Raw genomic sequence first — 17038 nt, forward strand, 5'->3', positions numbered from 1 at the left:
CACGGATACAATGCTGACATGCTTATCGTGCTAACGTTGGTAAATGTGCTAATTTGCCTGCACAATTTAAGCTGTTTAGATCAATGCCACTCATGTGAACGATAACATTTTTGAAATTATCACTTTTTAGCAAACAGGACTTAGCTTTTTCCGTGTGTGCGACCCAGCTTTGTCTCAGCCATGTGTCCTATATTGTTATTTTCCAGCAACAATTTGAACAGTCATTGTAATGTTTATTTTTGAAGACACATGAAAGAGGTGAGTCATTTCTGCAGTGCCCAGTCCTGTCCTCACAATGACACACACACACACACACACACACACACACACACACACACACACACACACACACACACACACACACACACACACACACACACACACACACACACACACACACACACACACACACACACACACACACACACACAAGCCAGCATGCATTTCCTTCCTCCTAATGATGATCAATGGCCTGTATAGGCTGAGGGAAACCCTACTGTATCCGTCACTTCATGATCCATAGAACCCTTAGATGTGTGAGAGGCTGAAAAATAGCTGAGGTGGGTGGGTAGATCTATAATGAACTCCTTTGGGGCTAAAACATATGTGGAAATGGCTCCAATTAGGCTATCGCTGTAAATTCTAGCGAGGGTTGGACAATAACAAAGATAGAAGGGAGGTTATGAATAGGACTGAGCTACAATCATTTATAATCAGAGGTGCATTCAAACACTCTATTTAGCATGTGTCTTTTTACAGTGCTTACTGCTGATTGCACAAATCAAAGGCTATTTTTGCCTTCAACTCAAAGAAACCAGATCATTATTATACAGTGACTTCTCATATAAAGCTTTTCATGCAAAGCACAATGATACTGGTTCAGTTTTTACAATCAATGCCTGCGTATTCGAATAACATCTCAATCTGCCTGCAGATTTTCATAATTAGCGCAGCCTAAATTAAAGGCTAATTCTTTCAAAAAGCATTTATCACTGCTACAGTACTGAAATGTTGATCTTAATTACATTTCTCGGTTGGTAACTAAAATAACTGACATGTTTTACCACCCCTTGGAGGTGAAACGTCATCATGAGTTTGATGAATGTATCACCGAAGTTTGACTGACCCCTCTGGCATTTTGACCTTTAACAGAGCACAGGGATTTCTAGGATGGATGGATGGAGTAGACATTAGCGAAGAGGAAAGGTCATTGGCTTAACACAACCATTCATCTAGCTGCAATCATGTTACAGTGTCAAATATTTACTTGAATTATGTTCCTCATCATAGGCCCGGCAGGTTTGGCAGCGATTGGTTATATTTTCAATGTGTTTCTGAATAGTTTGATTGATGGTTTAAGCTTCAAGCTGAACAACAAGCCTCTGTTTTCAGGGGCTATCAGTCATTTTAACAGAATGTACTAGAATTAATTTGGTGGCAAAAAAGAAATATGATCCCAAATGTGATAAATCATTCAAGGAAAAGAGACAGAGTTCTGGTGACAGCTATTCAACAAGAACATCGTCATGTCCTCCAATGAAAATGTTTGAATGTGATTCAGTAGGATGTGTTTTCCTTGCCTGGCTCATGCTCAATTTGTGGTGAGCATTTAGAGATGCCAGTGGCCAGAGAAATGACCTTTCTCTCTCTAACGCTGTTGCATTATGGAACTACCTCTTGTTGAGCATTGCAGAGGGTTTTCACCGACTTGTTATTGATTAGCTTCTTTATCCATTTCAGACTGACACATTGGTTGTAATGCAGCATGAGTCGAGGCACAACTGAGAGCTCATGGCAGTCTTAAAAAGATATCCCCTTATTGCAGATGGTAATTCAACATGAGGAAGCAGCTTCGAACAGCTTCTTCTTGCATTTTGCTCGTGTGTGTCTCTGTCTATAATCAAAACCCATCTACAATCCACAATGTGTGTGCAAGTTTGTTTTGTCACGGTTTGCAAATATTCACATGCCGCTGTTCATTATCACCCTCGCTGCTTTGATCCTGTTCTATGATGCAATCAGAGAACAAGTATCATCTATTGATCTGATTCTTTGTTTCTTTGCTTGTGCCTCCACAAACAATCCGCAGAGTATTCCATGTGAATTTGACAAAAACTGGATAAAGATGTCAAGATTGTATACAAACCCTGAGCTTATACAATTTAGGGTCCGGCTAAGCAACCATCTTAGCAAGACACAACTTTCAAGCTCAATATGTTCTGTCATTGTCCTAAACTAAAGGACATTTGGGCTTTTGTTAAATAAATTAAATACAAAAGGAACAATTGCGGTGATAGTATGACTTGAATTTATTCTTCAATTCATGAAACAATATATTTTTAAGAAATAAATCTAACTGATATTCAGAATAGTCAAACAATAATGTCATCCCTTGCACACAACCTGTTTAGTTCTTAAGTAGGATTACTTTTTTAATAAGTGCTGGGTAAATCTAGACTTTAATTAAAAAAAACATGGCTGATCAAGCAACCTTCTTTATGCCTCCTGCTAAAAATGTTTGATTGTCCTTCAGGTGAATGTTTCTCATTGAATCTCATTGCTTGCTCCACATTATGTTAGCAAACCATAAATGATGAGCTACGTTTTTTTCTCTTTTGTCATTTGGTGCTCTGTTCAGCAGGTGTCACTGATTGTTACCATGGAAACACTGGTCTTAAATCAGAGTTAACCTGAAAAGTGGCTTGGCCTTTTGTAAATGCAATGCCTAATTTAAAAAAGTTACTTAAATGAGCCGCTTCGAGGCAAAAGTGACCCCTGCCCCTCTCATTTTGTGTTTGGTCCAGTTTCCACCAGATTAAGCGTTTTTTTGCAGATTTAAACAATTGCAACAATTTAAAACACAAAGCTCTGCTAATATGGAATAAAGAATACCTTGTTCCGTCTCCCAAAGACTAAACACCATACAAGGTGGCCATATTCTGGGTTAGAGCAATAAGATGGCCTCGGAGCGGTTCAGTAGTGCTGTGTATCTGCAGGGCGAGACGATGTTGCTGTATCTCTTTTTAGCATCCCGATGGAGACAGAGGAGGTCTAGGGGGTTGTGCTGTTGACGGCTGCTGGTTAGTCTGGCCTTGGGCTATCTAATGACACACGCACACACTCTCACACTGATGTGGTCTGATGGGCTTCAGGGTGATTTAACTTCTTTAAAAGCCTCCCAGTTTGTGCAAGTTGAAGCCGATTTTTCCCCTTGCTACTGTTTTGTGTGTGCACTCATGGCTGCATGGTGCCTGTATGTGTGTGGGTTTCATCAGACAACTCAACGCCAACTTTCACAATTCCCAAGGAGCTCGCTCAGTTTTAGAGTCCTAGTTATCTAATCTCGCAGGAGCTCACTGTGTGCAGGTACCATAAAGAGCTGCAGCCAGCTGGCTCCTAGATAAATGCCCCATGTCTTGGAGACTGAAAGACTTATTTGGGTCATGTTGGTTTGGCTGGAATGGAGTTGTTCAAATGCTGAACTTTTAGTGATCTACTGTGCTCAATTGATCCTTTGTTTGCTAAAAGAGGCTTGTTTCTCACCATGATTTGGCATTCAGCATGCCTCTCGTTTGTTACAGTTACCGTGCCATACGACTCCTCTGCGAATGGTTTACTCTCCAAAACCAGGTTGCTATGCACTGAATAATTCACTGTTGAAGTGGGAAACGTTAAGAGACATTTCTCATGATAACAATGAAATTGCAAACAGTTGCATCATGGCACAACATTTTCTTACTCATGCAGACCTTACAATATGACATTATGTCTGAGAAATATGTGTCCTTGTACACATTGATCTAGATTTTACACCCCAGTTCAGAGCTGTTGCATGTAAGCAGTTCTTGTCTGAAGCATCTACAATAACTATAGGTTACTTACGTATCCCATAGTGAGACATCGAACGGAGTGTTATAAATGAGAACAACGTTTTCGTACATATTTTCTGTATTTTCTCAATATAAATCAATGATTCAATCACAAGTTATCAATTAGTGTGTGGTTTAATTACAGGCTCAATGGTGTGTTTTAAAAAGCATTTAGGAATACAGTCTATGGGTGGAATACAACATATAACCTACAAAGCAAAAAAACGGATTCACAAAGCTTTTTCATGGCAGCCACTTTTTCAGCACAAGTTTTTAGGTCAGCCATTTCTTTGCTCGCTTGGCTTGTGAGAATTAATTTGATAGAAAACTGCCATGGGGACAAAAGTAATGTGGTGTAGGCGGGAAAACGAAATAAACATTGATGCATTTACAGTAAGCACTTCCTAAAACCACCAAATGTGTGCGCTATTATCTTTGAACTGCTCATTTAGTGTAAGTAATCACATACAATGATTGTGCGACATGCTTGGAAATTCTTCATTAATCTTAGAATAATTCAACAGTTAATGCCCTGGAATTGAAATGAGAAAATGTCGCCTGTAGGACTTCTGCACAGCAGGTTTGTGTCATTACTGTACAAAGAAATTGTGCAACAGAGGATAAAAGGAAATGTTCTGAAGAGCTCCAGATGTAATGGCGTGACAATAAAGAGCAGTGTCTTCCCTGTATTAAGAGTATAGAGCTGCCATCACCAAGCTGAACACCAGGCAATACGTTCACGGATTGCTTAGTGTAGGCAGGCATAACTAGAAAATACAATAGATGCTTTTTGTTTGAAGGCATTTTCTTACTAAATAGTTAATGCTCTTGTAGTGTGAACAACTTGGTTTCTAGCATGTTTATCACACAGGGCAAGGGAGGACATATGTTGCTAGAAGTGAATGGGGAATGCTTACTGTTAATAACAATGCTGTCCCAGGGGTGGGACATAGAAAATGATGGTCTATTCTGAATGAGCTCTGCAGCCTCAGGTCAGGACACACATTACTGTAATCTGTTCTAAACATACACTGTTGTTTTTTCTGTGTATGCATCACTTCCTACATGCTGGAACAATATACTGGAACTACTGTATGTACGGGAGATTCATCTGTATGCTGCAGCTGTGATAAAGACTGAGGCAGATTAACACATGGAGCACACTGTTTTGTATCTGAGTGATTTGGATTGATAACCCTCCGTATGAAGATGGCGCTTTGTTATCAATAACTGGCGTATGTAGTGTCTAAAACCAGCACCATCATTATATGACCCATATGTTAAGAATTGTATATAAAGTACAATATCCCATGGATTTTGAACTTAAAACCATATAAACACCCAAAGTGATCAAACAAAAATATGGACCACGTGTGTGATACATTATAATAACTCATTTAAAAACCTAAATCAATAGTATACATTTATACACTGAACAAAAATATAAACGCAACACTTTTGTTTTTGCTCCCATTTTTCATGAGATGAACTCAAAGATCTAAAACATTTTCTATATACACAAAATAACCATTTCTCTCAAATATTGTTCACAAATCTGAAAAAATCTGTGATAGTGAGCACTTCTCCTTTGCCGAGATAATCCATCCCACCTCACAGGTGTGGCATATCAAGATGCTGATTAGACAGCATGATTATTGCACAGGTGTGCCTTAGGCTGGCCACAATAAAAGGCCACTCTGAAACGTGCAGTTTTGCTTTATTGGGGGGTCTGGGGGGGTCCGAAAACCAGTCAGTATCTGGTGTGAGCGGTAGGGTTAGGGTTAGGGTAATGTTGTGAATCGAGTGGCCCATGGTGGTGGTGGGGTTATGGTATGGTCAGGCGTATGTTATGGACGACGAACACAGGCCACTCGATTCACAACATTACCCTAACCCTAACCCTCACACCAGATACTGACTGGTTTTCGGACCCCCCCAGACCCCTTCAATAAAGCAAAAATGCACGTTTCAGAGTGGCCTTTTATTGTGGCCAGCCTAAGGCACACCTGTGCAATAATCATGCTGTCTAATCAGCATCTTGATATGCCACACCTGTGAGGTGGGATGGATTATCTCGGCAAAGGAGAAGTGCTCACTATCACAGATTCTTTCAGATTTGTGAACAATATTTGAGAGAAATGGTTATTTTGTGTATATAGAAAATGTTTTAGATCTTTGAGTTCATCTCATGAAAAATGGGAGCAAAAACAAAAGTGTTGCGTTTATATTTTTGTTCAGTGTATTTCACCCACATTTTTTTAAATGAACAATAACAGGGTTGTTGAAGCGTATTTTTGATTATTTTCTTGACTGGTAATTGTTGGGTAAAAAAAACCTAATTTGTGAAAATGACCGCAATCACAATTTGATTGCCCCAAAAGTCATTAAATGTCTTGTTGTATAAGACCAAAACATGTAAAATAATGCTATGACAAGCTCAAGCAGCACATTTGCCCATTTAAGGATGCTGGACCATCAAATGACTTGAACTGCTAATCAATTTAAATATACAGAATGTATTCATCACACAGTTTTTAGTGAGTTCGCCAGAGCAGAGGGAAAAAAGGATTTATAGGTGGTGATGGGTTTAGCTTCTCTGAGCTTTCTCTCTCTAACTGTCAAATTCTGTCACCATCACACACACACCCCCACACACAAGTTTATCTTCCCTTCCTCTAGTATCCTCATCTTCTCTCACCTTATCTCCCATCACAGACAATTTCTCCCTGCCTCTGTTTTATTAACTTCCTCCTCCTCTCCACCCCATCTCCAACCTCTCTTCTTTGTCCTCCCTTCCTACATTCATCCCTCGGCTTCCCTCTGTCTTTTTGACTGGCTCTCTCTGGGGGCGGATGTGTCTCTGTGGCCCTCCGCAGATCTGGAAAGGACATCCTCTCAGTTTAATTCAAGTCAACCCCGGTCTCCTGGTGCTCCGAGACGCAGCATGTGTGACAGCTCTTCAGAGATCGCCAGAAGGAACAAGTCTCATCTGCATATATATGTGTGTGTGTGTGTGTATGTGTGTGTGAGTGTGTGTGAGTGTGTGTGTTACAGGGACAGTGTGTTTCAGCTAAGCATTTTCAACATTTCCCTGCAGACAGAAAGAGTTAATTTCACCCTGGCAGCAATCATGCCAGTCTATAAATCTATGATGAGAGGCTGCTACGTTGATTAGTCAGTGCTAATTCAGCTCACTCAAATTAAATAGGTTGGGTGTGCTATCTAAATTATAACATATGCTATCCGCTCCAAGCTTGTTGGAGACTGTAAATAAAACTATGATCATGTAAAGATTATGGATTTGTGCCGTTTCTCACATGTTGAAGTCAAACATGAGCAAACAGTTTCCCTGAAGCCTCCTACAGTGAGGCGTTGCTTACATGAACCTTTGATGTAATGCAATATGGTTGAAATACAACAAAGCCCACCAATACAGCATTACAAACAGTGGAAGAGAGGTATTAGGATTTGGGGCGTTTGAGGAGACAATCTTAAAATAAAAAAAGGATTTACAAAAACTTGACTTAAAGCTTACGAACGTAGGGTTTATTGCACGCCTCTTGGTATTGCATTGCATTACCTTAAGTGACTAGAACTGCTGTTTTTCTTTTCCAAACACTCCCAACGAAAATGCTAACTTGAAGATGAGATTGATATAACAGCTTAAACATGGTTACTGTTTTTTAAAGCACATCTCAGATCACTATATCTGGGTTCTTGCACTGTTATGCTTTTTATAAGAGCAGTTGGTGTAATATACAAAAGTGTAATATTTGGTGTGAAGCATTGCTATCGACCGGTGGTGTGATCTCAGGGCGCTGTGGTTTATAAGCTTTATAGATCTTTGTGCTAACCTGGTTTTTTTTCTGCTGCGTTTGTTTGCACTGGGCAAAAGGCAATATGAGAGTATACAGTTAAGATTCATCTTACTCTTGGCTTGCCAATAAGATTTCATGATATTTTATTTGGTAGAGAGGAAACAAAAGAGCCTACAAGCGATTTCAACAGCTCTCTCTCTCTCTCTCTCTCTCTCTCTCTCTCTCTATCTCTCTCTCTCTCTCTCTCTCTCTCTCTCTCTCTCTCTCTCTCTCTCTCTCTCTCTCTCTCTCTCTCTCTCTCGCCTCGATATCTCATCATTTGCTGCTTCCACACCTTAAGATTATTTTCTCGGCTTTGTCATCAGCAGCTTCAGCTCTTGAGCTCTCACACCTTCCCCTTCCTGTCTCCCTCACCTCCCAACCTCTGCTCCTGTGCTCTATGCCCACATACACCGTATATATATCAACCTCTAATCATATCAGAGGCCAGGGGGATCGAAGGCAGCAGAGGTAAGTGGATCTCCTCTCTTGGATTTCCTAGTGAAAATGGAACATCTATTGGACAGGCAGCGAGAGACAAAGTAGGAAGACAGCCATGATAGAGTGACAGGGATAGTGAGACAGCGAGTGACAAAGTATAGTATCACATGCATTCATTTAACAACACCTGTAGATGTGCTTTAATTTGAGCTGCCTTGCAAAAAGGAAGAGATACATGAGCGTGTGAGTTAATGTTGAATGTATTTCACAGTAAAGTAAGATTGTAAAAGTCTGTGGATAAGACTAATATATATAAAGAAAAACGGCAGCTGACAGGAATCAATATATTTGCATTCATATTTAGATGTAATACTGGTTATATCTTATTTTCTGTACTGGAAGAAGCTAAATGCATGGGAATGTGCAGCAGAAATGTGTTCCCCCACAACAATGAGAACAATAGGATACTCACAAGCAGTCCTCTGCCCGTCTGCAGCACGCACAGGCCCCTCCTCCAGTGTATTCCTTTGCTCCTTGTGCCTTCGGATACTGTCACCACTCTTCGTCTCAAGCCTGCCTTAATTGGTGCCGCCTGGATAGCAGAGATGTGTGCAGTTGAAGGCGGTCAAACGCAGTGGGAAGCTGTGTCACCGGTGACATCCAAACTCTCCATACAGTTTCACGTCCTCAGGGCTGGCCCCTAGAGAAACAAGAGCACGAGAGATGTGAGTAAGAATGGGCCTCCTCTTCCCGATACAATGAGGGGCATTGAAGAAAGGGAATGAGCAGGATGGCAGCTGGGTGGAGACGCTGCCGTACTCTAACAGCCACTTGGTCATTCTCAGCGCCTGTGTGACGGGATTTCTGTTTGCATCTGGACAGCTGTCAGGGGAGTTAATCATTATGTGTGCCTATTCCTCTGAGGACTCTAATGTGGTACAGTTGCATGCTGCTTAACAGACAGGAAGTGGATTAGACTTTAGTTTTGGCCTTAAAGGGGTGTGTTGTTTGGGACTACACCCATGTAGCTCCATAGTTATTTGGGTGTTTCACATATCCGTCATACAGTATGAAAAAAACATTTGGGTGGCCTTTAAAAAAAACAAATGAATAAGGTATATTTATATTCTTTCCTGTGTTAATAATCTGTTTATTTCCTCATGTGCCCTGGGGAAATTATGACAAAACATCAAAGAAGAAATATGGCCGGGTGTATCTTTCTTCAAACACGTGACAATTTATTCAACGTAGAGGCTAATAATAGCCTCTTACGCATGCCCTCTGGGGATTGTCGTCTCAAAATGTCCATTTGGAAGGAATAACACTAACACACCAGCTTCACTTCTCACTCACGCCACCACAATTCCTCTCCCCCAGCTACCGCTCTGCATTATTGATGAGACTTCCTGTGTGTCTGCCTCATCTGCCACAGTGTTGGCTGCAGTCGCCTGTGGGCAGCCGCTGAGGTTGCAGAGGGGGACCAGCTGATGCCATGAGAGGAGAAATGAGACAAGGGTCAGCCATATTAACAGCCTCAATTGACAAGATGTGATGCAGAGGGCACGCAGTGTCGCAGGGTTGTTATTGGCCTAATCTAAATTCAAAAGGGTTCTCATAAGGGAACAAAGTAATTATCTCAAAACCATGGGGAATACCTCTCCTGTAGAACTAGCTTACTTGGAGATTTTTAGACCTGAGCTGCAGGATTTGTACATGCTCTGCAGAGAAGGGATGAAGCTTTCTGAAGCACTGACTGACTGCAAAGCAATTGTGAAGGAAGTTCTATTTCTCAGCGTCTCTTTGTCAGAAATTGAAAAATCTGCCCACATCCTTGATTTTCCTTTTAGTATGGATTGATAAATCTGAGACAAAAATGTAACACTTCTAAGAATAAAAGTGACTTTTCTGCTCAATTATTGCCATTTTGTTCAATACAGCTTGACACCGGATTACTTTTAAACAGATTATTCTGCAATGTGTTTAAAAACTGATGTATATAATCATATGTTCTGTATTCAAAACTTCCTCTCTGATATCAGCGTGACAACAAGGCCGCCTTTGGGGTCACATTTTTGGTGTGGTGAAGCGAGGCATTGAAACATCTTACTGCCATACTTCTGTTATGAAAGGTCTGTGTCGAGCAGTCCGCTCCGAGCGTAACATCACTACAAATTACAACAACAAAAGACCCAAGATAGAAACAGCTCAGAGCTAAGTGAGAATAAAACAAGCTACAGAACCAGGGTCAACCCCATACAAACATTGTTATGCTCTGTTAGTATGTCATTTTGATTTGTGAGCATGCATTTCATTGCAACTGCTGCTGATAGAGTACACTCCTATTGTCAGCACTCTTTTGCAAATAAAACATGTATTTTCTCACTTTTCATATAGGAATAGAGACCATTCTAAAGGAGACAAGCATCAATGGCACATTACAATGGAGAAATAAGGGTCTTGTGCTTCGATTTCTGCAATGGTCAACAAAATATTTACAACTTTTAAAACTCCTGGTTCAAAATAGCTTCACCACGGTTTTCTTAAATAAGCATCGACATATCAAGAATATAGGTTTTTTGTCCGGTCTAACAATTCTTTATTTTTGCACTGTGGAAATTCAGAAACACAAGTATATGTCAGTTCAAGCAGTGGTCAACAGTGATTGGCTGCACCCAACTGGACTTGAGTATGCTTATATCTTATATATTGCATACATATGTACATCACATACACACTGAATATAATAGTTTTGAGCTACTGTGTGACTTTTTGATTAAGGTTCACCTTTTCCTTTTTTCAGACACAAACACAATTTGCCAATAGAGCCATACACCCTCTGTCTGCTGTGACATGATATATATTAAAGACCTGTACAAACCTGCACCGCCTGAATGGCAGGAAATAGATCACTGCAGCAGGAGAGGCTGCAACTGTTGCGATGCCACGTTAAATAAACCAATACAAAAATCATGGTGTTATAGGTTTGAAATTGTTTACTTAATATAAATCAGCTAACAAAAATGGTATTCAACATGGTTTGATTCAAACTAGACAAAACCACAACATAGAAGGTCAACAGAACAGATTGTAGTCAAACAAACTCAAAAAAGTGTTTTCCCAAACATTTCAAAAGGACACCGAGTTATCCGGCAGGTCTTTTCGGTGCCGGGAGACTCTGGTGGAAAAAGTTCAAACGGCAATAATTGTCAGCTTAGACTGCGGAGGGACCGAAGCAGGCCAAGGATCTCAAGCTGTGCCTCTGCTCATCGGGGGTTAAAAACTCAGAGATAAAACCCAGGCACCAACCCCAATGTCTCTTTTGTGCCACTCGTAGCTATAGTTACTACACAGAATACAAATTGGCCGCTGAAGAGAGTAAAGTATAGTGATAAGAAGAAGTTATTTTTTAAATGCGGCTGGATATTAAGCCATTCAAGCAGAATGATAGATTTGCTCAGTTACACCTGCCTCTCTGCCTCAGGCTGTTTGGGGCTCATTTATATAATAACATTATTATTCATGGGATACACTCGAGAGGGGCCCCATCTATTAACAAACACAATAGCTGCTTTAAACAGAAATGTCCATTGAAAAAACGTAATCCGACCCTGAAAGAAAGGGGAGAATTGGAACAATGGTCTTGTATACATAATAACGAAAAACACACATTTACACGTAGAAGATGCATGTTCTGATATCATATTTTAGAATATAGCTTGTCCCTATGTTTTATGTCTCTTGAGGTTATATCAATATGTTAGGAAATTGTACCCAGCAACATAGTGATGCTATTCAGATCGGCAATTTTATTCAATAACACTTCTTATGTGGAATATATACTATTTTACAATTGTTATACTTTTTTGCATTAACTAATGCTGTAAAAATCGTGTTGTAAGATATACACTTTTTACATTTCACCGCTGTTATTACTGGCTGCTACGTCACTTATGTAAACTTAAATGTATAAATCTGCTACTTATCTTTTCTACCTTGGATGTGTATTCAGATTTTATTAACATGGGCTTGCCTCTTTAATTATTATGTTAGTCCACTCACTGAATGTGTCTTTATCTGCACTGTCCAATTTGCTGTAACAATGTAAGTTTCCCCACTGTGGGAGAAATAAAGGTTTTCCGATTCTGAATGCACTCAGAAACTCCTTCAGGACGTGAAGTAGTCACAGAACAAAACCCAGACTTAAGAGTGTGTGGACTGCAGCAGGCGGCTCCATTCTGTCATGTTCTCCTCTGTGACCACACACACACACACACACACACACACACACACACAGTAGCGTACGTGGCCAGGAGTCTGCGGACACACACACACACACTCATTTACACACACACACACTTACACACTTTCAGACAACCTCATACTGTGCGGCGAGCTGTGGCTCTAACGTGGGCTGACCACTGCGACCACGGCCAGCCTGTTCATCTGACAGTGACGGATGGAGGATAAAACATGGACACTCACGATTCGGATGGATGGAGCTGAGAGAAGGAGAGAGACCAGACAGGCTGGTGTTGATATTGATTGTCTTCAAACCTGCTAATGAAACCCATCAGAATAACGAGGCGTAATGCAATGTACTGTACGCATACACACACACCATCAGGAATCAATGCGGTCCTACTGGAAGAAATAAAACTCACAAAATGTAATAAAAAAGTTTTAAAATGGGAGTATGGGCACTTCTTCTCCTAGCAGTTTTAAGTGTGGTTTATGTTTCTTCATGTGTATGGCTTCTGTGCGCTTTTTCCTATATTTTTGTATCTAACCAAGCCTTGAGGTTGCGAGAGCCCTGCGGGAACAATCCATTCTAATTCTGCTTCCACCTTATGGAGCCACCGGGAGCCATGTCCAGGATGTGCCCCCCCCCCCCCCACACACACACACACACACAGCACGTCCTGTTAAAGTATATAGACATTAAACATATAGCACAGTACACATACAGCCCGAGGCAAGAAGGGCAACCTCTGCTCTATAGCAAGAGAGAAGCACATGCTTATTTATGCAGAATTCGCTATAGTAACTGCATTAAAGTGTATCTTCCGTGGAAAGACTGACCTTTGCTGCATTCTACTGCGGAAATTCCCAGGACATAACTGCATCACTAGCAGTCTCCTCTCTTCCATCATTTTAAATCTGTGTGTGATGGTAAACATTTTCTTTCAAGGTATCTATGACCGCCATTGAGGAATAATACTGGCGAGTGGAAAATGCCATGCTCAGAAAAACAACAACGCTCTTTCTTTGCTGAATCTCTGATGGTCCCTCAGACAACAGCGGAGATAATGACCGACCTGCCGGCCTTTTGTCATTCTGAAGACATCTGTCATTTAAGTGAAAATTGCCAGGTTTGTCATGAAAGAGAATTCATCGTGCCTTTGAGTATGGCTCTATGATTAATTCACGCACGTCAGTTGCTGAGTAAATGTCTCTTTATTCTCATGTAAGTGGTCAATATTAATAATGCACATGCAGGTCTAAGTTCAGCATCCGTCTTGGCAAAGTTCAACACAGGAGTTTTCAACAGCTGTGCACGGCTGTCACCACATTCTTACTATTTCTTTTCTTTTTACGACCGCAAGCTCACCACTCTATAATTTCTCTGTCTTTCGATCCCTGGCTATGAAAGGCGCAGTATGGCTCTGATGCCTATTCTGATAGAAAGATGTGGCCCATCAGCAGTAATTGGAGGAGCTGTGGTTGGGTTTCTCTCGGAGGCGGCGGGATCGATCCCATGGATGGTGGAGGTAGGCAGGCAGGCTGACAGCGCTGCACCCCCCCCCCAGCTCCTGACAACTCAATGAGGGCCAAACAGCAGAGTACAAGTTGTCCTCTTACATGAATTATCAAGCGTTTCAGGTCACTCTCGAGCTTGCAGAACTCACAGCCACCCAGATACATCATAATTACCCATTTAGTCGATTATCAGCTGGGTCGAATCAAGTAGAATGTAATGCCATTACATTCACATTAAAGAAGAAAGGAGATGTCAGAGGCATAACAGCGATGATGTGATCTAATTATCTCCAAGGTGAATAATTGAAACACTTTACAGCGATGATCTCCCAACGCCCTCATACATTTTGTGAGGTATGTGCTCTAATTGCATCTGAACAACAATGAAACAGCACAAGACAGGGATGATGGATGCACGACCCTTTGCAAACACATGCTAGCAAGCAGCGTGCTGCCTTTTTTGTATCTAAGCTTTTAGAGAGCAGTCTTTGTTTGTCCTCCCGTTTATGTTTTTTTTTCTCAAGACCAAAACTGTGCTGTGCTGAGTTCATCCTGATCAGCGGTTGCCATGGAGACGCACGGCAGTCGGACTCGGGACTGATGGCGTGTTAGGAAAGCTTGGCACAGGTCAACTCTATTTATTCTCGTTGTCTTTATCATTTCCAATGCCAGACCTCATGTTGCCCTTTGCTTAAAGAGACACCTAATGACTCGGCTTCCTGTTGGCAAATAAAGCAATACCAGAATATAAAAAGGTCTATCACTGTGGCTTTAAAAGATACTGTTGTCCAATTTCACTTTCCACTTTGCCTCTAATGAATAAATTAGGAAATGTCCTACATGAAATTGGCCAAGACACTGTGTCCTACATATTTCTTGTGAGAAAAAGTTAAATGCAGATTCCAACACTACATCCAATAGTCAAAGCAGATTATCTGATAATACACAATATATCATATTTCCTCCAGTGGTTGCTATTTCTTTAGAACAGAAATCAAGCCTCGATGCAGGTTTAAAACCCTCTATGCAGTAATATTGTAGTGGCAAATGATAAATGCCCAACTAATGCCATATACAGATTACTACACTGCACAACAACTCCACTTTCATGAAGTGTAATAATATAGTCTCTAAAAAGTTTGAGTTAGAATATGTTTTCATATTATGTGCTTGATGTTAAGGTGTTACTGTTACTGAACAAATGTGTGATTAACCTACAAAATTGTTTTTTTGTTTTACTTTTTCACTAAAGAAACAGGCCAAGACTAAACCCACCATGTGGTGGTAAAAAACATGTAAACACCCCCTTAAAAACAGAATACATGATTTTAGTATCCTCACTATTTGTTCTACAGACTAGAAAAAATCACGGCTAAAACAAGCTTTAAATCAATTATTCTTTTAATAAATAAAAGGAATAATAAAATGGAAGGAAGTCCTTTAACTGAAATAAATTGTTTATAACTGAGATGTATCTCAGCTGTAAATGCATTGAAATATTTGAACGAATAGCCCTTTCTTACCCCCACTAACAGCTTAATTTGTATACTATTGGCTTCAAAATAAAATGACTTGTTGAAATGGACTTGTTTTTTGCATTGCAGCAGGACTCAAAAGCAACCCTCATCCCTTTGGAGTTTGGCAAATACTTTTGAGCGGCCTCCCCTCTGCGCTACCTGCTGATCCCCCTCAGGGAGAGTTTCTGACGGAGACAGAGGACAGGAGAAGTGTGTGGCTTTACAGGCAATCCCCCTATAATATTAGCTCTCTTGCACCTGCCACACACACACTCTCACACACAAATACTGTACCCCACAATTTCTGGAATACACTGATCCATGTGAAGAGTTTCCAGCCTCAGCCGGAGCTGCACAGGAATAACACCAGCAGCCAGAAGGTGCAGCTGGGGGAAACGGACACAATCTAAGATGGTCTCTGGGGTATAAATAGATAATAGCTTCAGGTTTTGTTCTGTTGGAGCCCAGCACCACTCTGAAACCTCTGAAACTAAACTAACAAGACCTACTCTACATATGTATTAACATTAGTAAATAAAATATCGTCTCTTTCTATAGAGTGTCTATAGAAATATTCACCATGCTTTAAACCAGTTTTTTGTAACACATTTTAAAACATTCTATAATGACTCTTAAGGTCAACTACTTTTATATTTGTTCTGGCCACTCAACAGTATTTGTGATGATCATAGTGTATTATAATTATTATAGGTGTGAAACATTATGATTTGTTTATAATGCCATTCATATCCGCAAGTACAGTATATGCAGATGTAATTATAAGTGGTCATTGTTTGCTTTAAGTAAGTGAAACAAATATCATTCCATCTAAAATGTCAGTGAGCGACGGAGAAGGCTCTGTCCACCTAGGTCCGGTGATTGATGCGGGTGGGGATGGATAGGAGGTTGGCTTCTGATGAGCAGAGGCAGCGGGAAGGGGTGTGGTGGTGCAGCAGGTCTGTGAGGTAGGGGGGGCCTGGTTGTTGAGGGCTTTGTGAGCAATGAGGAGGACTTTGAAGTTGATTCTTTGACGGACGGGGAGCCAGTGGAGGTTCTGGAGGACGGGAGTGATGTGGTCTCGGGAGCGGGTGTGAGTGAGGAGGCGGGCGGCAGAGTTCTGGATATGTTAATTATAATGAATGTTATAATGAATGATAGGCATTAGCAACAAAGAAAGTATAAAACAAAATATAACTGTCTTTGAATCAAAAGGAAACATTGAGACCACCTCTGAACTTGTGTGAATCAAAACATTTGGCTAACAGCTGCTGTGTGCTAAACTGCATCCCTGTAGCACCTTTAGCCTTAGCGTGGCCAATAAGAAAGGCAGTGCAGATGTTTTCGAGCACCATCGCACAAATAGTGCACTTACTCCCAATGTAAAGAAGCAATCACGACCTTTCTAGATGCCTCTTCAGCTCCACAGCTGTCGCTCAACCTATCGGGATCATTTTCAGCTTCTGCAGGAGTTCAATTGATCCCAGGGAGATCATCCAGGGAGATCATTTTGCTCTTGGCTTGCAGTGTAGGTAACTGCTGCTGTTTGCACTTGGCAGCTCCACCTCTCATGTTTGGGTTGAGGCATTGCACGGGCAGA

The 17038-nt window shown here is 40.9% G+C and overlaps 1 protein-coding gene across 3 annotated transcripts in view; it reads right to left on the reverse strand.

Annotated features, from left to right (window-relative positions):
• Positions 1-17038, reverse strand: part of LOC117551736 (galactosylgalactosylxylosylprotein 3-beta-glucuronosyltransferase 1) — an 87122-nt gene that overhangs the window by 31424 nt on the left and 38660 nt on the right. For all 3 annotated transcript variants that reach the window (XM_034224725.1, XM_034224726.1, XM_034224724.1), the window contains exon 2: positions 8640-8867. The gene's annotated coding sequence lies outside the window, so the exon portion shown is untranslated. The remainder of the gene's footprint in view (positions 1-8639; positions 8868-17038) is intronic.

The sequence above is a fragment of the Gymnodraco acuticeps genome, unplaced genomic scaffold (genome assembly GCF_902827175.1).
Source record: "Gymnodraco acuticeps unplaced genomic scaffold, fGymAcu1.1, whole genome shotgun sequence".
Classification (NCBI taxonomy): Eukaryota; Metazoa; Chordata; class Actinopteri; order Perciformes; family Bathydraconidae; genus Gymnodraco; species Gymnodraco acuticeps.